This window comes from Panulirus ornatus, chromosome 47 (assembly GCF_036320965.1).
Source record: "Panulirus ornatus isolate Po-2019 chromosome 47, ASM3632096v1, whole genome shotgun sequence".
Lineage (NCBI taxonomy): Eukaryota > Metazoa > Arthropoda > Malacostraca > Decapoda > Palinuridae > Panulirus > Panulirus ornatus.
The window spans coordinates 16,601,871-16,625,336 of record NC_092270.1 but is presented as its reverse complement, the minus strand read 5'-3'; the positions used below and the strand labels follow the sequence as shown (position 1 = coordinate 16,625,336).

Sequence of the window (23,466 nt, the reverse complement as noted above, 5' to 3'; positions counted from 1 at the left end):
TCAAAAACTTTATTCTGAAAGTATAAATTTGTATATTTTCATGTTGATAGTAAAGTGATGGATAAAACATGAAAACATTTATTGAAAAGCTTTTATTTGTAACCTTCTCCAAATCATAGTTGTCTTATCTATATTGTTTAATTCTTTCATGTAGGTGATTTATTCTTCACTTGTTTTTCTGTGCTTCATTCTTAGATCAAATTTTGGTCTGAAGCAGCATTTTATGTTGATTCTTGACACATTTTCTAATAACAAGATTTTTCCTAACAAACTTTCCACTTAAGACTTTACGTATAATTTTCCTTTATGTGACCCATGAAACAATTCAGTGCTGCTGTGCACAAGTAAATATTCCTGAGAAAGACTCCTGAGCAAAAGCAACTGGCTAGCAACAGGCTCTTGGTATATCACTAATAAATGTTTCCAGAAATAAACCTCTTGCTGAGAAAGCAACATTAATCATAACTTGTATCCAGCACTTCTTCACTCAAAATGATGTTTGCAAAGTTGATCTTTCCACAAACAGTTCCACCACATTTTTCATATAGTGTCAAATACCCTTAGAGTAGCCTGTGCTGTATATTCTCTGAAGCTGCAGTACAGACTGCAACAGAGACCTCATTTAGATAGAAAGACATGCGATATACAAAAACTGACAAATGAGTAATACCAATATGATACACATCACATCCCAAACTTTTCACATCAGTGTGCACAAGCAAATACTTCACAAGTTCACCCTTTTGTGAAAACAGTTTCCTATACTGATTACATCCAAACTTTTACACAACAAAAAAGCAGACTTTAAGCTTACTTTTCCACATACACCACATCCAAAGCTTTTCTAACCTCTGTGAACAGGCAAATGTCTCTGGAGATGACTTTTCTGCAAAAACAGTTTTCCACATTCACTACATCCAAACTTTTTTACACCACTGTGAACAAGCAAATGTTTCTTTAGGTCACTTTTCCGCAAAAACAACTTCCCACATTCATCACAGCCAAACTTTTTTACGCCATTGTGAACAAGCAAATGTTCCTTAAGCTGACTTTTCTGTAAAAACAGTTTCCCACATTCATCACATCCAAAATTTTTCACACCACTATGCACAGGCAAATGTCTCTGAAGATGACTTTTCTGCAAAAACAGTTTTCCACATTCATTACAAATTTTTTTACACCACTATGCACAAGTAAATGTTTCTGAAGATCACTTTTCCGCAAAAACAATTTCCCACATTCATCACATCCAAACTTTTTCACACCATTGTGCACAAGCATATGTTTCTGAAGATCATTTTTTCGCAAAAACAGTTTCCCACATTCATCACATCCAAACTTTTTCACACCAATGTGCACAAGCAAATGTTGTTGAAGTTCACTCTTTTGCAAAAACAGTTTCCCACATTCATCACACCCATTATTTTTTACACCACTGTGCACAGGCAAATGTCTCTGAAGATGACTTTTTTGCAAAAACAGTTTTCCGCATTCATCACATTCAAACTTTTTCACACCACTGTGCACAAGCAAATGTCTTTGAAGGTTACTTTTAAACAAAAATTGTTTTCCACATTCGTTGCATCTAAACTTTTTTATGCCACTGTGCACAAGCAAGTGTTTCTGAAGATCACATTTCCGCAAAAACAGTTTCCCACATTCTTTACATCTAAATTTTTTCATAAGTCCTAAATTTTCCACACCACTCTGCACAAGGTGATACTTCCGAAGATATTTCCTATATGAAAATTTTTTCCTGCTTTCAGTAGAGCTAGTTTTTTTCTGACCACTGTGGAAAAGCATATGCTTCTGGAGATGATCTTCCTGTGAATATAATTTCTTGCATTTCTCATTATGAAACTTTTTCTCTTCTCTAGACATTGTCAGTTTCTGTTCTGTTCTTAGTCTTGAGATGCAATATCACTCAGTATCTGAAACGAGAGTTAATTGTCTTTAGAGAGTGTTCTTAAAATGTGTCACAGTTCAAACTCTGGACTACTGAGGAATAAGTTAGTCTTATCAATCTGAATGAAGATACTAGAATATTGCACCTCAACTAACCTGTCCCTCTGTCCTACTAAATCTAATTACATTGCTTTTATTAAAATTTATGCTCAGTTTTCTCCCTTTACACATTCTTCCCAAATCAGATACCAAATTCTACAGTTTCTCACACAAATCTGCCACAATAACTGACACTTCCTTTGTAACCTCAGCCCAGACAATTCTCTAAGATCCTAACATTTACCTTCCCCACCACCCTTTCCATAAACAAATCAACAGCCAAGGTGACATCACACACCCTTCTGCACACCAACCTTCACTTGGAACCACTCACTCTTCTCTCTACCCACTTGCACCCACATCTTGCATTCTTGATAAAAACTTACTGCATCTAGTAGCTTTCTTCCCACACCAAACATTTGTAAGACCTCCCATGAGGTATCTCTATCAACTCTATCATATGCTCTCTAGACCATTAATGATATACAAATCCTTCTGCTTCTCAAAGTATTTATCACACACACCTTCTTTAAAGCAAACAACTGATCTACACATCCTCTACCACTTCTAAAACCACTTTGTTCCTCACCAGTTGAATGTTCTGTACATGACCTCGCCCTCTCAGTCACCATTCTCCAGTACAACTTACTAGGTACACTCAACAGTCTCATAAAGTGGCACCATACATGCATTCTGCCAATCCTTAGGCACCTCACCATGATCCATCCATACAATAAAAATCCTAACTAACCAATCAAAAACCCAGTCATTCCCTTTCTTATGAAATTCAAATTTCACCTGCTAGGGTTTCACCACCTCTTCTCTCTTCACTAAACTAATTTCCATACCTAGCATACCTCCCCGACCTAAGCACCCTACATCTGCCACCTCATCAAACATGTTCAAGTCCTTCACAATACTCAGTCTATCTCCTCACCTCATCACTACCTCTTCCACAACTTCATTTTACACCTTCACTGATGTTTCCATTTGTTCTCTTGCTTTTCTCACTATCAATCTCCCTTCAGATCATCATATTCTCCCTGAAGTTTACTGATACTTGCTCACCCCAATTCTCACCTACACTTTCCTTCTGACCTGCTGCTCTCTGTGTATTTCCCAGTCATTTGCACTCCCTCCCTATAAGTACCATGCAAAAACCTCTCTCATCTCTTTCACTAGCAACTTTGTCATCTCACCACTCGCTGGCCTTTCTTACCTGCCCACCTTCCACATGCCACAAACTTCTTTCCCTAAATATCTCACATTCCTCACCCACTCCCCTTGCTTCATTTACTCTTATCTATTGCCATTCTCCACTCAGTCTCTCTTGAAATTTCTTTTCATACATCTCTTTTCCAGGCTCATTCACTTAGACCATCCTCTTCTCTCTCACATAACATTTTCTTTTCCAAAATCCTCTACAAATCTATACCCTTTCCTCCACCAAGTAATGATCAGATATCCTACCTCTCAACACATTCACATCCAAGAGGCACTCTTTTGCATACCTATCAATTGGCATGTAATCCAATAATGCCATCTTATCATCTCATTTGCATACAATTATGTATGTCCCTCTTTTTAAACTTGATATTCTCATTCACCAGTCCTTTTCTGACACACAACTCCACCAGTTGTTCAGTATTCATATTCACAGTGCATCCCCCCCCAGTTATACCCTCAACTGCCACATTACTCACTTTCGCACTTAAATCACTCATTACTAATACCCGATTTCTTGTATCAAAACTGCTAACGCACTCACTCATCTCCCCTTAGAACAATCACCTCTTATCATCATTCCTCTTATGGCCAAGTGCATGAGCACTAACATTCACCCACCTCTCACAATCCACTTTAATTCTAATGCACATCAGTTTGGAGTTTTCTTCCTAACACTCTTTCACACATTCCCAAAACTGTAGCTTCATTATCAGTGCTACCTTCCTCAAATTCAGCCCTCACACTAACCTGACTTAAGCCCTTTAGTTTTAAACACACACACACACACAATCATTTATTATTTTCTTTCATTATTCTTTGTCATTGTCTCCCACATTAGCGAGGTAGCGAAGGAAACAGACGAAAGAATGGCCGAACTCACCCACATACACATGTATATACATAAACGCTCACGCACACATATACATACCTATACATTTCAATGTATACATACATATGCATACACAGACATATACATATATACACATGTACATATTTAAACATACTGCCTTCATCCATTCCTGCTGCCAACCCGCCACACATGAAATGGCTCCCCCTTCCCCCTGTGTCTTTTCCTAACGCTACCTCGCCTGCATGCAGGGGGAGGGGGTTGTCATTTCAAGTGTGGCGGTGTGGCGATAGGAATGAATAAAGGCAGCAAGTATGAATTATGTACATGTGTATATATGTATATATCTGTGTATGTATATATATATACACGTTGAAATGTATAGGTATGTATATGTGATTTGTGGAAATGTATGTATATTTGCATGTGTGGATGTGTATCTATATACATGTGTATGTGGGTGGGTTGGGCCATTCTTTCGTCTGTTTCCTTGTGCCACCTTGCTGACACGGGAGACAGCGAGGTAGCACAAGAAGGCAACTAAAGGAGACAGGAGCGGGGGCTAGAAACCCTCCCCTCCTTGTATCTTAACTTTCTAAAAGGGGAAACAGAAGAAGGAGTCACGCGGGGAGTGCTCATCCTCCGCGAAGGCTCAGATTGGGGTGTCTAAATGTGTGTGGATGTAACCAAGATGAGAAAAAAGGAGAGATAGGTAGTATGTTTGAGGAAAGGAACCTGGATGTTTTGGCTCTGAGTGAAACGAAGCTCAAGGGTAAAGGGGAAGAGTGGTTTCGGAATGTCTTGGGAGTAAAGTCAGGGGTTAGTGAGAAGACAAATGCAAGGGAAGGAGTAGCACTACTTCTGAAACAGGAGTGGTGGGAGTATGTGATAGAGTGTAAGAATGTAAACTCTAAATTGATATGGGTAAAACTGAAAGTGGATGGAGAGAGATGGGTGATTATTGGTGCATATGCACCTGGGCATGAGAAAAAAGATCATGAGAGGCAAGTGTTTTGGGAGCAGCTGAGTGAGTGTATTAGTAGTTTTGATGCACAAGACCGGGTTATAGTGATGGGTGATTTGAATGCAAAGGTGAGTAATGAGGCAGTTGAGGGAATAATTGGTGTACATTGGGTGTTCAGTGTTGTAAATGGAAATGGTGAAGAGCTTGTAGATTTATGTGCTGAAAAAGGAATGGTGATTACGAATACCTGGTTAAAAAGAGAGATATACATAAGCATACGTATGTAAGTAGGAGAGGCGGCCAGAGAGCATTATTGGATTATGTGTTAATTGATAAGCGTGCGAAAGAGAGTCTTTTAGATGTTAATGTGCTGAGAGGTGCAACTGGAGGGATGTCTGATCATTATCTTTTGAAGGCGAAGGTGAAGATTTGTAGAGGTTTTCAGAAAAGAAGAGAGAATGTTGGGGTGAAGAGTGGTGAGAGTAAGTGAGCTTGGGAAGGAGACTTGTGTGAAGAAGTACCAGGAGAGACTGAGTACAGAATGGAAAAAGGTGAGAACAAAAGACGTAAGGGGAGTGGGGGAGGAATGGAATATATTTAGAAAAGCAGTGATGGCTTGCGCAAAAGATGCTTGTGGTATGAGAAGCGTGGGAGGTGGGCAGATTAGAAAGGGTGTTGAGTGGTGGGATGAAGCAGTAAGATTATTAGTGAAAGAGAAGAGAGATGCATTTGGACGATTTTTGCATGGATATAATGCAAATGACTGGGAGATGTATAAAAGAAACAGGCAGGAGGTCAAGAGAGAGGTGCAAGAGGTGAAAAAGAGGGCGAATGAGGGTTGGGGTGAGAGAGTATCATTAAATTTTAGGGAGAATAAAAGGATGTTTTGGAAGGAGGTAAATAAAGTGCATAAGACAAGGGAACAAATGGGAACATCAGTGAAGGGGGCTAATGGGGAGGTGATAACAACTAGTGGTGATGTGAGGAGATGGAGTGAGTATTTTGAAGGTTTGTTGAATGTGTTTCATGATAAAGTGGCAGATATAGGGTGTTTTGGTCGAGGTGGTGTGCAAAGTGAGAGGGTTAGGGAGAATGATTTGGTAAACAGAGAAGAGGTAGTAAAAGCTTTGCGGAAGATGAAAGCCAGCAAGGCAGCGAGTTTGGATGGTATTGCAGTGGAATTTATTAAAAAAGGGGGTGACTGTATTGTTGACTGGTTGGTAAGGTTATTTGATGTATGTTTGACTCATGGTGAGGTGCCTGAGGATTGGCGGAATGCTTGCATAGTGCCATTGTACAAAGGCAAAGGGGATAAAAGTGAGTGCTCAAATTACAGAGGTATAAGTTTGTTGAGTATTCCTGGGAAATTATATGGGAGGGTATTGATTGAGAGGGTGAAGGCAAGCACAAAGCACCAAATTGGGGAAGAGCAGTGTGGTTTCAGAAGTGGTAGAGGATGTGTGGATCAGGTGTTTGCTTTGAAGAATGTATGTGAGAAATACTTAGAAAAGCAAATGGATTTGTATGTAGCATTTATGAATCTGGAGAAGGCATATGATAGAGTTGATAGAGATGCTCTGTGGAAGGTATTAAGAATATATGGTGTGGGAGACAAGTTGTTAGAAGCAGTGAAAAGTTTTTATCGAGGATGTAAGGCATGTGTACATGTAGGAAGAGAGGAGTGTGATTGGTTCTCAAGGAATGTTGGTTTGCGGCAGGGGTGTGTGATGTCTCCATGGTTGTTTAATTTGTTTATGGATGGGGTTGTTAGGGAGGTGAATGTAAGAGTTTTGGAAAGAGGGGCAAGTATGCAGTCTGTTGTGGATGAGAGCTTGGGAAGTGAGTCAGCTGATGATACAGCGCTGGTGGCTGATTCGGGTGAGAAACTGCAGAAGCTGGTGACTGAGTTTGGTAAAGCGTGTGAAAGAAGAAAGCTGAGAGTAAATGTGAATAAGAGCAAGGTTATTAGGTACAGTAGGGTTGAGGGACTTGTAAATTGGGAGGTAAGTTTGAATGGAGAAAAACTGGAGGAAGTGAAGTGTTTTAGGTATCTGGGAGTGGATCTGGCAGCGGATGGAACCATGGAAGCGGAAGTGAATCATAGGGTGGCGGAGGGGGCGAAAGTTCTGGGAGGGGCAAAAATGCGCCCAGAGGTGCTCTGTCACTTTGCGCTCCTTACCTCTCAGCCTAGCGCGCACAGAGTGTCGGAGGGCAAAAAAGTAGTAAGATTATTGGTGAAAGAGAAGAGAGAGGCATTTTGACGATTTTTGCCGGGAAATAATGCAAATGACTGAGGGATGTATAAAAGAAAGAGGCAGGAGGTCAAGAGAAAGGTGCAAGAGGTGAAAAAGAGGGCGAATGAGGGTTGGGGTGAGAGAGTATCATTAAATTTTAGGAGAATAAACGGATGTTTTGGAAGGAGGTAAATAAAATGCGTAAGACAAGGGAACAAATGGGAACATCAGTGAAAAGGGATAATGGGGAGAAGAATGTGTGGAAGTCGAGAACGTTATCTTGGAAAGCAAAAATATGTATGTTTGAAGGAATAGTGGTTCCAACAATGTTATATGGTTGCTAGGCTTGGGCTATAGATAGAGTCGTGCAGAGGAGGGTGGAAGTGCTGGAAATGAGATGTTTGAGGATGATATGTGGTGTTGTGGTGTGAGGTGGTTTGATCGAGTAAGTATTGAAAGGGTAAGAGAGATGTGTGGAAATAAAAAGAGTGTGGTTGAGAGAGCAGAAAAGGGTGTTTTGAAGTGGTTTGGTCACATGGAGAGAATGAGTGAGGAAAGATTGACAAAGAGGATATGTGTCAAAGGTGGAGGGACGAGAAGTGAGAGACCAAATTGGAGGTGGAAAGATGGAGTGAAAAAGATTTTGAGTGATTGGGGCCTGAACATGCAGGAGGGTAAAAGGCGTGCAAAAAATAGAGTGAATTGGAATGATGTGGTATACCGGGGTCGACGTACTGTCAATGGATTAAACTAGGGCATGTGAAGCATCTGGGGTAAACCATGGAAAGTTTTGTGAGGCCTGGATGTGGAAAGGGAGCTGTGGTTTCGGTGCATTATACACGACAGCTAGAGACGGAGTGTGAATAAATGTGGCCTTTGTTGTCTTTTCCTAGTGTTACCTTGCGCACATGTGCGGGGAGGGGGTTGTTATTTCATGTGTGGCGGAGTGGCGACGGGAATGAATAAGGGCAGACAGTATGAATTATGTACATGTGTATATATGTATATATGTGGATTGTGCCATTCCTTTGTCTGTTTCCTTGCGCTACCTCGCTAATGCGGGAGACAGCGACAAAGTATAATAAATTAATATATAAATAAATAAATCCCCTATCCCTGGGGATAGGGGATTAAGAATACTTCCTACGCATTCCTCAAGTGTCGTAGAAGGCAACTAAAGGGGACAGGAGCGGGGGCCAGAAACCCTCCCCTCCTTGTATCTTAACTTTCTAAAAGGGGAAACAGAAGAAGGAGTCACGCGAGGAGTGCTCATCCTCCTCGAAGGCTCAGATTGGGGTGTCTAAATGTGTGTGGATGTAACCAAGATGAGAAAAAAGGAGAGATAGGTAGTATGTTTGAGGAAAGGAACCTGGATGTTTTGGCTCTGAGTGAAACGAAGCTCAAGGGTAAAGGGGAAGAGTGGTTTGGGAATGTCTTGGGAGTAAAGTCAGGGGTTAGTGAGAGACAAATGCAAGGGAAGGAGTAGCACTACTCCTGAAACAGGAGTGGTGGGAGTATGTGATAGAGTGTAAGAATGTAAACTCTAAATTGATATGGGTAAAACTGAAAGTGGATGGAGAGAGATGGGTGATTATTGGTGCATATGCACCTGGGCATGAGAAAAAAGATCATGAGAGGCAAGTGTTTTGGGAGCAGCTGAGTGAGTGTATTAGTAGTTTTGATGCACAAGACCGGGTTATAGTGATGGGTGATTTGAATGCAAAGGTGAGTAATGAGGCAGTTGAGGGAATAATTGGTGTACATTGGGTGTTCAGTGTTGTAAATGGAAATGGTGAAGAGCTTGTAGATTTATGTGCTGAAAAAGGAATGGTGATTACGAATACCTGGTTAAAAAGAGAGATATACATAAGCATACGTATGTAAGTAGGAGAGGCGGCCAGAGAGCATTATTGGATTATGTGTTAATTGATAAGCGTGCGAAAGAGAGTCTTTTAGATGTTAATGTGCTGAGAGGTGCAACTGGAGGGATGTCTGATCATTATCTTTTGAAGGCGAAGGTGAAGATTTGTAGAGGTTTTCAGAAAAGAAGAGAGAATGTTGGGGTGAAGAGTGGTGAGAGTAAGTGAGCTTGGGAAGGAGACTTGTGTGAAGAAGTACCAGGAGAGACTGAGTACAGAATGGAAAAAGGTGAGAACAAAAGACGTAAGGGGAGTGGGGGAGGAATGGAATATATTTAGAAAAGCAGTGATGGCTTGCGCAAAAGATGCTTGTGGTATGAGAAGCGTGGGAGGTGGGCAGATTAGAAAGGGTGTTGAGTGGTGGGATGAAGCAGTAAGATTATTAGTGAAAGAGAAGAGAGATGCATTTGGACGATTTTTGCATGGATATAATGCAAATGACTGGGAGATGTATAAAAGAAACAGGCAGGAGGTCAAGAGAGAGGTGCAAGAGGTGAAAAAGAGGGCGAATGAGGGTTGGGGTGAGAGAGTATCATTAAATTTTAGGGAGAATAAAAGGATGTTTTGGAAGGAGGTAAATAAAGTGCATAAGACAAGGGAACAAATGGGAACATCAGTGAAGGGGGCTAATGGGGAGGTGATAACAACTAGTGGTGATGTGAGGAGATGGAGTGAGTATTTTGAAGGTTTGTTGAATGTGTTTCATGATAAAGTGGCAGATATAGGGTGTTTTGGTCGAGGTGGTGTGCAAAGTGAGAGGGTTAGGGAGAATGATTTGGTAAACAGAGAAGAGGTAGTAAAAGCTTTGCGGAAGATGAAAGCCAGCAAGGCAGCGAGTTTGGATGGTATTGCAGTGGAATTTATTAAAAAAGGGGGTGACTGTATTGTTGACTGGTTGGTAAGGTTATTTGATGTATGTTTGACTCATGGTGAGGTGCCTGAGGATTGGCGGAATGCTTGCATAGTGCCATTGTACAAAGGCAAAGGGGATAAAAGTGAGTGCTCAAATTACAGAGGTATAAGTTTGTTGAGTATTCCTGGGAAATTATATGGGAGGGTATTGATTGAGAGGGTGAAGGCAAGCACAAAGCACCAAATTGGGGAAGAGCAGTGTGGTTTCAGAAGTGGTAGAGGATGTGTGGATCAGGTGTTTGCTTTGAAGAATGTATGTGAGAAATACTTAGAAAAGCAAATGGATTTGTATGTAGCATTTATGAATCTGGAGAAGGCATATGATAGAGTTGATAGAGATGCTCTGTGGAAGGTATTAAGAATATATGGTGTGGGAGACAAGTTGTTAGAAGCAGTGAAAAGTTTTTATCGAGGATGTAAGGCATGTGTACATGTAGGAAGAGAGGAGTGTGATTGGTTCTCAAGGAATGTTGGTTTGCGGCAGGGGTGTGTGATGTCTCCATGGTTGTTTAATTTGTTTATGGATGGGGTTGTTAGGGAGGTGAATGCAAGAGTTTTGGAAAGAGGGGCAAGTATGCAGTCTGTTGTGGATGAGAGCTTGGGAAGTGAGTCAGCTGATGATACAGCGCTGGTGGCTGATTCGGGTGAGAAACTGCAGAAGCTGGTGACTGAGTTTGGTAAAGCGTGTGAAAGAAGAAAGCAAGGTTATTAGGTACAGTAGGGTTGAGGGACTTGTAAATTGGGAGGTAAGTTTGAATGGAGAAAAACTGGAGGAAGTGAAGTGTTTTAGGTATCTGGGAGTGGATCTGGCAGCGGATGGAACCATGGAAGCGGAAGTGAATCATAGGGTGGCGGAGGGGGCGAAAGTTCTGGGAGGGGCAAAAATGCGCCCAGAGGTGCTCTGTCACTTTGCGCTCCTTACCTCTCAGCCTAGCGCGCACAGAGTGTCGGAGGGCAAAAAAGTAGTAAGATTATTGGTGAAAGAGAAGAGAGAGGCATTTTGACGATTTTTGCCGGGAAATAATGCAAATGACTGAGGGATGTATAAAAGAAAGAGGCAGGAGGTCAAGAGAAAGGTGCAAGAGGTGAAAAAGAGGGCGAATGAGGGTTGGGGTGAGAGAGTATCATTAAATTTTAGGGAGAATAAACGGATGTTTTGGAAGGAGGTAAATAAAATGCGTAAGACAAGGGAACAAATGGGAACATCAGTGAAAAGGGATAATGGGGAGAAGAATGTGTGGAAGTCGAGAACGTTATCTTGGAAAGCAAAAATATGTATGTTTGAAGGAATAGTGGTTCCAACAATGTTATATGGTTGCTAGGCTTGGGCTATAGATAGAGTCGTGCAGAGGAGGGTGGAAGTGCTGGAAATGAGATGTTTGAGGATGATATGTGGTGTTGTGGTGTGAGGTGGTTTGATCGAGTAAGTATTGAAAGGGTAAGAGAGATGTGTGGAAATAAAAAGAGTGTGGTTGAGAGAGCAGAAAAGGGTGTTTTGAAGTGGTTTGGTCACATGGAGAGAATGAGTGAGGAAAGATTGACAAAGAGGATATGTGTCAAAGGTGGAGGGACGAGAAGTGAGAGACCAAATTGGAGGTGGAAAGATGGAGTGAAAAAGATTTTGAGTGATTGGGGCCTGAACATGCAGGAGGGTAAAAGGCGTGCAAAAAATAGAGTGAATTGGAATGATGTGGTATACCGGGGTCGACGTACTGTCAATGGATTAAACTAGGGCATGTGAAGCATCTGGGGTAAACCATGGAAAGTTTTGTGAGGCCTGGATGTGGAAAGGGAGCTGTGGTTTCGGTGCATTATACACGACAGCTAGAGACGGAGTGTGAATAAATGTGGCCTTTGTTGTCTTTTCCTAGTGTTACCTTGCGCACATGTGCGGGGAGGGGGTTGTTATTTCATGTGTGGCGGAGTGGCGACGGGAATGAATAAGGGCAGACAGTATGAATTATGTACATGTGTATATATGTATATATGTGGATTGTGCCATTCCTTTGTCTGTTTCCTTGCGCTACCTCGCTAATGCGGGAGACAGCGACAAAGTATAATAAATTAATATATAAATAAATAAATCCCCTATCCCTGGGGATAGGGGATTAAGAATACTTCCTACGCATTCCTCAAGTGTCGTAGAAGGCGACTAAAGGGGACGGGAGCGGGGGGCCAGAAACCCTCCCCTCTTTGTATTTTAACTTTCTAAAAGGGGAAACAGTAGAAGGAGTCACGCGAGGAGTGCTCATCCTCCTCGAAGGCTTAGATTGGGGTGTCTAAATGTGTGTGGATGTAACCAAGATGAGAAAAAAGGAGAGATAGGTAGTATGTTTGAGGAAAGGAACCTGGATGTTTTGGCTCTGAGTGAAACGAAGCTAAAGGGTAAAGGGGAAGAGTGGTTTGGGAATGTCTTGGGAGTAAAGTCAGGGGTTAGTGAGAGGACAAGAGCAAGGGAAGGAGTAGCACTACTCCTGAATCAGTTGTGGGAGTATGTGATAGAGTGTAAGAAAGTAAATTCTAGATTGATATGGGTAAAGCTGAAAGTTGATGGAGAGAGATGGGTGATTATTGGTGCATATGCACCTGGGCATGAGAAGAAAGATCATGAGAGGCAAGTGATTTGGGAGCAGCTGAATGAGTGTGTTAGTGGTTTTGATGCAAAAGACCGGGTTATAGTGATGGGTGATTTGAATGCAAAGGTGAGTGATGTGGCAGTTGAGGGAATACTTGGTATACATGGAGTGTTCAGTGTTGTAAATAGAAATGGTGAAGAGCTTGTAGATTTATGTGCTGAAAAAGGACTGGTGATTGGGAATACCTAGTTTAAAAAGCGAGATATACATAAGTATACGTATGTAAGTAGGAGAGATGGCCAGAGAGCGTTTTGGATTACGTGTTAATTGATAGACGCACGAAAGAGAGACTTTTGGATGATGTTAATGTGCTCAGAGGTGCAACTGGAGGGACGTCTGATCATTACCTTGTGGAAGCAAAGGTGAAGATTTGTGGGGGTTTTCAGAAAAGAAGAGAGAATGTTGGGGTGAAGAGAGTGGTGAGAGTAAGTGAGCTTGGGAAGGAGACTTGTATGAGGAAGTACCAGGAGAGACTGAGTACAGAATGGAAAAAGGTGAGAACAAAGGAGGTAAGGGGAGTGGGGGAGGAATGGGATGTATTTAGGGAAGCAGTGATGGCTTGCGCAAAAGATGCTTGTGGTATGAGAAGCGTGGGAGGTTGGTTGCTTAGAAAAGGTAGTGAGTGGTGGAATGAAGAAGTAAGATTATTAGTGAAAGAGAAGAGAGAGGCATTTGAACGATTTTTGTAGGGAAAAAATGCAAATGAGTGGGAGAGGTATAAAAGAAAGAGGCAGGAGGTCAAGAGAAAGGTGCAAGAGGTGAAAAAGAGGGCAAATGAGAGTTGGGGCAAAAGAGTATCATTAAATTTCAGGGAGAATAAAAAGATGTTTTGGAAGGAGGTAAATAAAGTGTGTAAGACAAGGGAGCAAATGGAACTTCAGTGAAGGGGGCAAATGGGGAGGTGATAAGTAGTGGTGAAGTGAGAAGGAAATGGATTGAGTATTTTGAAGGTTTGTTGAATGTGTTTGATGATAGAGTGGCAGATGTGGGGTGTCTTGGTCGAGGTGGTGTGCAAAGTGAGAGGGTTAGGGAAAATGATTTGGTAAATAGAGAAGAGGTAGTAAAAGCTTTACGGAGGAGGAAAGCCGGCAAAGCAGCAGGTTTGGATGGCATTGCAGTGGAATTTATTAAAAAAGGGGGTGACTGTATTGTTGACTGGTTGGTAAAGTTATTTAATGTATGTATGATTCATGGTGAGGTGCCTGAGGATTGGCGGAATGCTTGCATAGTGCCATTGTACAAAGGCAAAGGGGATAAGAGTGAGTGCTCAAATTACAGAGGTATAAGTTTGTTGAGTATTCCTGGTAAATTATATGGCAGGGTATTGATTGAGAGGGTGAAGGCATGTACATAGCATCAGATTGGGGAAGAGCAGTGTGGTTTCAGAAGTGGTAGAGGATGTGTGGATCAGGTGTTAGCTTTGAAGAATATATGCGAGAAATACTTAGAAAAACAAATGGATTTGTATGTAGCATTTATGGATCTGGAGAAGGCATACGATAGAGTTGATAGAGATGCTCTGTGGAAGGTATTAAGAATATATGGTGTGGGAGGCAAGTTGTTAGAAGCAGTGAAAAGTTTTTATCGAGGATGTAAGGCATGTGTACGTGTAGGAAGAGAGGAAAGTGATTGGTTCTCAGTGAACGTAGGTTTGTGGCAGGGGTGTGTGATGTCTCCATGGTTGTTTAATTTGTTTATGGATGGGGTTGTTAGGGAGGTGAATGCAAGAGTTTTGGAAAGAGGGGCAAGTATGCAGTCTGTTGTGGATGAGAGAGCTTGGGAAGTGAGTCAGTTGTTGTTCGCTGATGATACAGCGCTGGTGGCTGATTCATGTGAGAAACTGCAGAAGCTGGTGACTGAGTTTGGTAAAGTGTGAGAAAGAAGAAAGTTAAGATTAAATGTGAATAAGAGCAAGGTTATTAGGTACAGTAGGGTTGAAGGTCAAGTCAATTGGGAGGTAAGTTTGAATGGAGAAAAGCTGGAGGAAGTGAAGTGTTTTAGATATCTGGGAGTGGATCTGGCAGCAGATGGAACCATGGAAGCGGAAGTGAATCATAGTGTGGGGGAGGGGGCGAAAATTCTGGGAGCCTTGAAGAATGTGTGGAAGTCGAGAACATTATCTCGGAAAGCAATAATGGGTATGTTTGAAGGAATAGTGGTTCCAACAATGTTGTATGGTTGCGAGGCGTGGGCTATGGATAGAGTTGTGCGCAGGAGGGTGGATGTGCTGGAAATGAGATGTTTGAGGACAATATGTGGTGCGAGGTGGTTTGATCGAGTAAGTAATGTAAGGGTGAGAGAGATGTGTGGAAATAAAAAGAGTGTGGTTGAGAGAGTAGAAAAGGGTGTTTTGAAATGGTTTGGTCACATGGAGAGAATGAGTGGGGAAAGATTGACCAAGAGGATATATGTGTCAGAGGTGGAGGGAACGAGAAGTGGGAGACCAAATTGGAGGTGGAAAGACGGAGTGAAAAAGATTTTGAGTGATCGGGGCCTGAACATGCAGGAGGGTGAAAGGCGTGCAAGGAATAGAGTGAATTGGAACGATGTGGTATACCGGGGTCGATGTGCTGTCAATGGATTGAACCAGGGCATGTGAAGCATCTAGGGTAAACCATGCAAAGTGTGTGGGGCCTGGATTTGGAAATGGAGCTGTGGTTTCAGTGCATTATTACATGACAGCTAGAGACTGAGTGTGAACGAATGGGGCCTTTGGTGTTTTTCCTAGCGCTACCTCGCACACATGAGGGGGGAGGGGGTTGTTGTTCCATGTGTGGCGAGGTGGCGATGGGAACAAAGGCAGACAGTATGAATTATGTACATGTGTATATATGTATATGTCTGTGTGTGTATATATATGAGTACACTGAGATGTATAGGTATGTATATTGTGCATGGGTGGACATGTATGTATATACATGTGTATGTGGGCGGGTTGGGCCATTCTTTCGTCTGTTTCCTTGCGCTACCTCGCTAACGCGGGAGACAGTGACAAAGCAAAATAATATAAAAAATAAATAATAATAAACAAATATCCCTGGGGATAGGGGAGAAAGAACTTCTCACGCATTCTTCGCATGTCGTACAAGGCGACTACAGGGGACGGGAGCGGGGGGATAGAAACCCTCCTCTCCTTGTATTTCATCTTTCTAAAAGGGGAAACAGAAGAAGGAGTCATGCGGGAGAGCTCATCCTCCTCGAAGGTTCAAATTGGGGTGTCTAAATGGGTGTGGATGTAACCAAGATGAGAAAAAAGGAGAGATAGGTAGTATGTTTGAGGAAAGGAACCTGGATATTTTGGCTCTGAGTGGCATGAAGCTCAAGGGTAAAGGGGAAGAGTGGTTTAGGAATGTTTTGGGAGAAAAGTCAGGAGTGGGTGAGAGGACGAGAGCAAGGGAAGGAGTAGCACTACTGAAACAGGAGTGGTGGGAGTATGTGATAGAGTGTAAGAAAGTACACTCTAGGTTGATATGGGTGAAACTGAAAGTGGATGGAGAGAGATGGGTGATTATTGGTGCATATGCACCTGGGCATGAGAAGAAAGATCATGAGAGGCAAGTGTTTTGGGAGCATCTGAGTGAGTGTGTTAGTAGTTTTGATGCACGAGACCGGGTTATAGTGATGGGTGATTTGAATGCAAAGGTGAGTAATGTGGCAGTTGAGAGAATAATTGGTGTACATTGGGTGTTCAGTGTCGTAAATGGAAATGGAGAAGAGCTTGTAATTTGTGTGCTAAAAAGGACTGGTGATTGGAAATACCTGGTTTAAAAAGAGAGATATACATAAGTATACGTATGTAAGTAAGAGAGATGGCCAGAGAGCATTATTGGATTACGTGTTAATTGATAGGCGTGCGAAAGAGAGACTTTTGGTTGTTAATGTGTTGAGAGGTGCAACTGGAGGGATGTCTGATCATTATTTTGTGGAGGCGAAGGTGAAGACCTGTAAAGGTTTTCAGAAAAGAGAGAATGATGGGGTGAAGAGAGTGGTGAGAGTAAGTGAGCTTGGGAAGGAGACTTGTGTGAGGAAGTAACATAGAGACTAAGTACAGAATGGAAAAAGGTGAGAACAAAGGAGATAAGGGGAGTGGGGGAGGAATGGGATGTATTCAGGCAAGCAGTGATAGCTTGCGCAAAAGATGTCTGTGGCATGAAAAGCGTGGTAGGTGGGCAGATTAGAAAGGGTAGAGAGTGGTGGGATGAAGAAGTAAGATTATTAGTGAAAGAGAAGAGAGAGGCATTTGGACGATTTTTGCAGGGAAATAATGCAAATGAGTGGGAGATGTATAAGAGAAAGAGGCAGGAGGTCAAGAGAAAGGTGCAAGAGGTGAAAAAGAGGGCAAATGAGAGTTGGGGTGAGAGAGTATTGTTAAATTTTAAGGAGAATAAAAAGATGTTTTGGAAGGAGGTAAATAAAGTGCGTAAGACAAGGGAGCAAATGGGAACTTCAGTGAAAGGGGCTAATGGGGACGTGATAACAAGTAGTGGTGATGTGAGGAGATGGAGTGAGTATTTTGAAGGTTTGTTGAATGTGTTTGATGATAGAGTAGGAGATATAGGGTATTTTGGTTGAGGTGGTGTGCAAAGTGAGAGGGTTAGGGAGAATGATTTGGTAAACAGAGAAGAGGTAGTAAAAGCTTTGCAGAAGATGAAAGCCGGCAAGGCAGCGGGTTTGGACGGTATTGTAGTGGAATTCATTAAAAAAGGGGTGGCTGTATTGTTGACTGGTTGGTAAGGTTATTTAATGTATGTATGACTCATGGTGAGGTGCCTGAGGATTGGCGGAATGCTTGCATAGTGCCATCGCACAAAGGCAAAGGGGATAAAGGTGAGAGCTCAAATTATGGAGGTATAAGTTTGTTGAGTATACCTGGACAATTATACGGGAGGATACTGATTGAGAGGGTGAAGGCATGTACAGAGCATCAGATTGGGGAAGAGCAGAACGGTTTCAGAAGTGGTAGAGGATGTGTGGATCAGGTGTTTGCTTTGAAGAATGTTTGTGAGAAATACTTAGAAAAGCAAATGGATTTGTATGTAGCATTCATGGATCTGGAGAAGGCACATGAGAGAGTTGATAGAGATGCTCTGTGAAAGGTATTAAGAATATATGGTGTGGGAGGCAAGTTGTCAGAAGCAGTGAAAAGTTTTTATCCACGATGTAAGGAATGTGTACGAGTAGGAAGAGAGAAAAGTGATTGGTTCTCAGTGAATGTTGGTCTGCGGCAGGGGTGCGTCATGTCTCCATGGTTTATCAATTTGTTTATGGATGGGGTTGTTAGGGAGGTAAATGCAAGAGCTTTGGAGAGAGGGGCAAGTATGCAGTCTGTTGTGGATGAGAAGGCTTGGGAAGTGAGTCAGTTTTTGTTCGCTGATGATACAGCGCTGGTGGCTGATTCAAGTGAGAAACTGCAGAAGCTGGTGAATGAGTTTTATAAAGTGTATGAAAGAAGAAAGCAGAGCATAAATGTGAATAAGAGCAAGGTTATTGGGTACAGTAGGGTTGAAGGACAAGTCAATTAGGAGGTAAGTTTGAATGGAGAAAAACTGGAGGAAGTGAAGTGTTTTAGATATCTGGGAGTGTATTTGGCAGCAGATGGAACCATGGAAGCGGAAGTGAGTCACAGGGTGGGGGAGTGGGTGAAGGTTCTGGGAGCGTTGAAAAATGTACGGAATGCGAGAACACATGATCTTGGAAAGCAAAAATGGGTATGTTTGAAGGAACAGTGGTTCCAACAGTGTTATATGGTTGTGAGGCATGGGCTATAGATAGGGTTGTGCAGAGGAGGGTGGATGTGTTGGAAATGAGATGTTTGAGGACAATATGTGGTGTGAGGTGGTTTGATCGAGTAAGCAATGAAAAGGTAAGAGAGATAGGAGGTAATAAAAAAAGTGTGATTGAGAGAGTAGAAGAAGGTGTTTTGAAATGGTTTGGCCACATGGAGAATGAGTGAGGAAAGACTGACAAAGAGGATATATGTTCCAGAGGAGGAGGGAATGAGAAGTGGAGGACCAAATTGGAGGTGGAAGGATGGAGTGAAAAAGATTTTGAGCGATCAGGGCCTGAACATGCAGGAGAGTGAAAGGCATGCAAGGAATAGAGTGAATTGGAATGATGTGGTATACCAGGGTTGGCGTGCTGTCAATGGATTGAACCAGGGTATGTGAAGCATCTGGCGTAAACCATGGAAAGTTTTGTGGGACCTAGATGTGGAAATGGAGCTGTGGTTTTGGTGCATTACAAATGACAGCTAGAGACTGAGTGTGGAAAAATGTTGCATTTGTTGTCTTTTCCTAGCGATACCTCGCACTCGCACAGGGGGAGGGAGTGCCATTTCATGTGTAGCGGGATGGCAATGGGAATGGATGAAGGCAGCAAGTATGAACATGTACATGTGTATACATGTATATGTCTGTGTATGAATATGTATGTATATGTTGAAATGTATATGTATGTATATGTGCGTGTGTGGGCATTTATGTATATACCTGTGTATGTGGGCGGGTTGGGCCATTCTTTCATCTGTTTCTTTGCGCTACCTCACTAATGTGGGAGACAGTGAGAAAGTATAATACATAAATAAATATATAAATACAAACCAATTCATACATACAAATGTACATATTCATACTTGCTTGCCTTTAATCCATTCCTGACGCCATCCCGCCCCAAAGGAAACAGCACTGCTACCCTCTGTTTCAGCGTGGGAGTACCAGGAAAACAGACAAACAAAGCCATATACATTCACACTCAGTCTCTAGCTGTCATGTGTAACGTACCACAGCTCCGTATTCACAACCAGGCCCCACAAACCTTTCCATGGTTCACCCTAAATGCTTCACAAGCATAGTTTTTGAAAAATGGGGTCCATGAAGTAAGTTAGGCATGAACATGGAAATGTTTAAAAGAAGGTAGAGAACCACACTTCAAAGCACTACACTTGCAATGAACAACAAAATCTTTCCAATTTTAATGGTGATGCTGAGGTAAACTGAAAATTTAACATTATAGGAATTAACACTTTTTTTAATCCAAGATAACTGTACAGCTAATCCGGTGTCCTTATGGTTACCTTTCCCAAGCTTTTCACCAACATCAGAGTAACTAATCAGAAGTTTGTCTAAAGATGTGTAAAGTCAAGCATGTTATTACCATTCAATTCAAAATGCAATCATCAACTATGATTATTTTCATTCTCTCACAGTCACTAGATAAAAATCCCAATTAATACTACAATTATCACTTTGGTAAAGTACCAATTAAGGGGTACCATAAAAATGAATTATAGATTTTGATGAAAAGCATATCAAGGGACTCTATACTTAATAAATGTAATTTACAACAAGGGAGCATGATTTAGTTCATACTTTTTTCAATGAAAAGTGATAAAGAGGCTATGATGATAAAAAAAAATGAGGTAAAAGAAACTTGAACATAAATCAAGAATCAATGAAAACTTCATCTAACCACATATAGGATGAGAGATTTACCTTAATATTCTTGAAATATACTGAAGACACTGTCTTCATCTTCCTTTCACCTTGCTGGTTGCATGCAATTCCAGGAAGCAAACACCCTCATCGAGCACTAAACAAATTTCTTCGCAAGTGAATCAAAATGACATGATAACATTCAGATTTTTTCATCCAAGAAACTTAAAAAAATATTGTAAATTTAGGTTGTTAGGAGAAGCTTGGTGAGGTTTCCACTGGATTCAGTTGATTTCTATTATTATTCCCTCTACTCTTACATTTTTCCTGATCATAATACACCTCACTCAATATCACTATCTATTATCGAAGCATATAGTGTAATGCTCTAAATCATGTTAATCCTTTCTAAATTGCTCTTTCTAGGTATAAGAAATTCATTGCTATGTATTTATTCCAAATCAATGTTAATTCAATGAAACCTCTAAACTGGTACTTTACAAATGCATGTGTGCTTTTGCATAAAGACTAATTGCATCATATAAAGTAAAATAATGTTCCTTACACTGCCTTCTACTGCATTAATAATTCTTTATGTCTTAATTTTCATTTCAATATAAAACGAGGCAAAATTTCAGAATATGAACATCTTTTAGATGACAGAATTCAAGGAAATTGGTGCCTCAAAATATGCAAAGATGATAAAGAGTAAGGGTTTTAATGTGTTGCAACCCTGATTTTATCAATTGTAAGTTTTAATGTGGTGGGTAAGGCTTTGAAGGAGAGGGGAAACTGTGGGGTAAAAACGCTCAGTATCAATAGTTGAGGGTGTAACTGATTCATTTTCAACACATCCAAATCAAGCAAATAGTAAATAAGCAGGAGGGATACCCTAATGTTATTTTCTCTAATGTTCTGGTAAACTGGAAAAGTGAACATCCTGTGGATAGCTAACAAAAGAAAAAAAAAACCACCTGGCACTCATTTGAATTCTGAAGAACTTTCTCCATTTGTTAGTCAATATACAAACTGAATGAAAGTGTAATTCAAGAAACTTGCCTACAGGGCTGAGAAATGCCTACTTTCCTTTATATTAATGAAGAAGTCCACTGGATGCCACCATGTATTGTAACAAATGAATCAGACTGGATCTGAGCTTTGCAAAATGATGGGAGAGTTCAGATGTCTTTAAGGTATAGGAATCAAATTAATGCTAATAAAATCTGTCCCACACAGGGTCAGATTCCTTTATTTCCATAAACCCCCAACCTCACTCTTCACCTTCTGAATGAAATTAATCATGGTGCAGTTAAGTGGAGTACATGTTTTGATAACAAATGTTTCATTAATAACAGATCCCAAAAGACATCTGTGGCATTAAAACAGGCAGGTTATCTTTATGTTTGTATGTATAATGGTATCTGTTTATCATCTAACCCCAATTTTCCCTCTCCTTCAAAACCCCACCTATAAGTTCTCTAAATTAAGTGAAGTTTTAAAAGAAAAAAAAAAAAGCCACACACTTATAACATTCTTTGCAGTAGCAATAATAATTCCATAAAACACATACAATTAGCCTAGAAAACATGCCTTTTCCTTCTGAAACTTCGCCTAAAGTGTAGTGTAAGTGTCAAATTCAGTTCTAAACAGCTTGGTCACATACAGAATGTAAAAATTAACATCACCTGCCTTTTGCATTCATCTTTGAAAAAATGTATCCTATTATTGATGATGCTGTGAATACAAGAAAATTTACAGTAACAGAACAAATTTTAGAATATGGATGGACAATTTCTGATATCATCATGTGTTCTACTCTAAAGGAATCATTGATGCTTCTGTAAAATGATTTAAGAGTGCAAGATTTTCCTTTTTATTCTTATAACTGATCTTTCAATACTAAATGGATTGTCAATAGTAAGGTTATGAGAAGAAAAACATGAGTTTCAGTACCAAATAAGTAATGAAAAAACCAATATATGTAAAAACTTCAAGAGAACCTGCCTATTCTAATGCTTCAGAAGTCTTGTGGGATCTTTTATTACTTAATTTCCCCATTATCCAAACTATATTCCATTTAACTGTGCCATGATTTGTCTATAGAGGTATTAGAATCTGACCCTGTAAGAAAATCTCATAAGCATCATTTCAGTCTATTAATCTATAAAAACACCTGAATTCAACAAACATATTTGCAAAACTTGGATTCACTCATATTCAAATGTTGCGAAACAGCAGTAGTCAGCAGAGTGCATAAATAATATGGGAAATTAGGCATTTCTAGACCCTACGAGCAAACTTTTTAGGTGTATTACGACTTAGTTTATATATTGACATACGAACAAATAAAGCTCTACTACTATCCAAATATTTCGTCAGCCATCTGCAGGTCAGTCATATTTCTAATACCCTTGTGTATTCCACAAGTGTATTACAATAAGACAACAGGATACCCTTAGTGTACCTCTTATTTCTTTACTATTTGTTGAAATTGGATAAAAGTGTGAAGACTCCATTACTTACACTCTCAAGTGTTCATTTCTAGTGTTTTTTTTCCCACAATTTACCGAGACTTCAAAGCCCTATACACTTTAAACGAACTTCAATTTGATGCGAGATTCAGGTGTTACACCTAAAATCTCACGTTCTACGTGAATTCTATATATTATAAGATAACCACTGGTATCAATTTCGTTACATCCTGTCGACTACAAAACGCACGTCCGTATTCTAAAATCTTACCCGGCGGCAGTACTCCAGGTTTATGGTCGTATAATTATCTTAAATAATGTTTTTAAAATATTTCATTTATGATTATAACCTGAACTTGACGACCCTTGACTCTGGTCTCAAGCCCACCTAACGACCCTGTCAGATTTCTCAAACAATTTTAATTTTACAGCAAGTGTAAACTACTGTACATCATATCTGGTTTGTATTCAATAGGCGAGAAGACATACACGTCACCATAACAAATTCAGGAAGTTGTTGTTAAGCCAGCGTACAACTGAAGCAGAGAACAAACATACCTAGCGCATCCAAACATAAATATCACCAGCACATGCATTACGCAGCAAACAATCTTTCCCAGCGCCTCTAGCACAAACATAACCTGAGCATGCAGCAGGCAGCAAACAAACATGTCCAGCGCATCCAACATATAACCAACTTCAGGAAGCAAACAAACATGTCCAGCGCATACATCAGGCAGCAAACAGAAGTAACCAGAGCAGAAAACTGTTGCAAACATATTCAGCAAGCAGTTGTCAAAGCTGCAAACTCCGGTATCGCAA

At 40.8% G+C, this 23,466-nt stretch overlaps 1 pseudogene; it reads right to left on the bottom strand.

Annotated features, from left to right (window-relative positions):
• Nucleotides 1-23,088, bottom strand: LOC139763608 (uncharacterized; annotated as a pseudogene).
• Nucleotides 23,089-23,466: the final 378 nt, after the last annotated feature.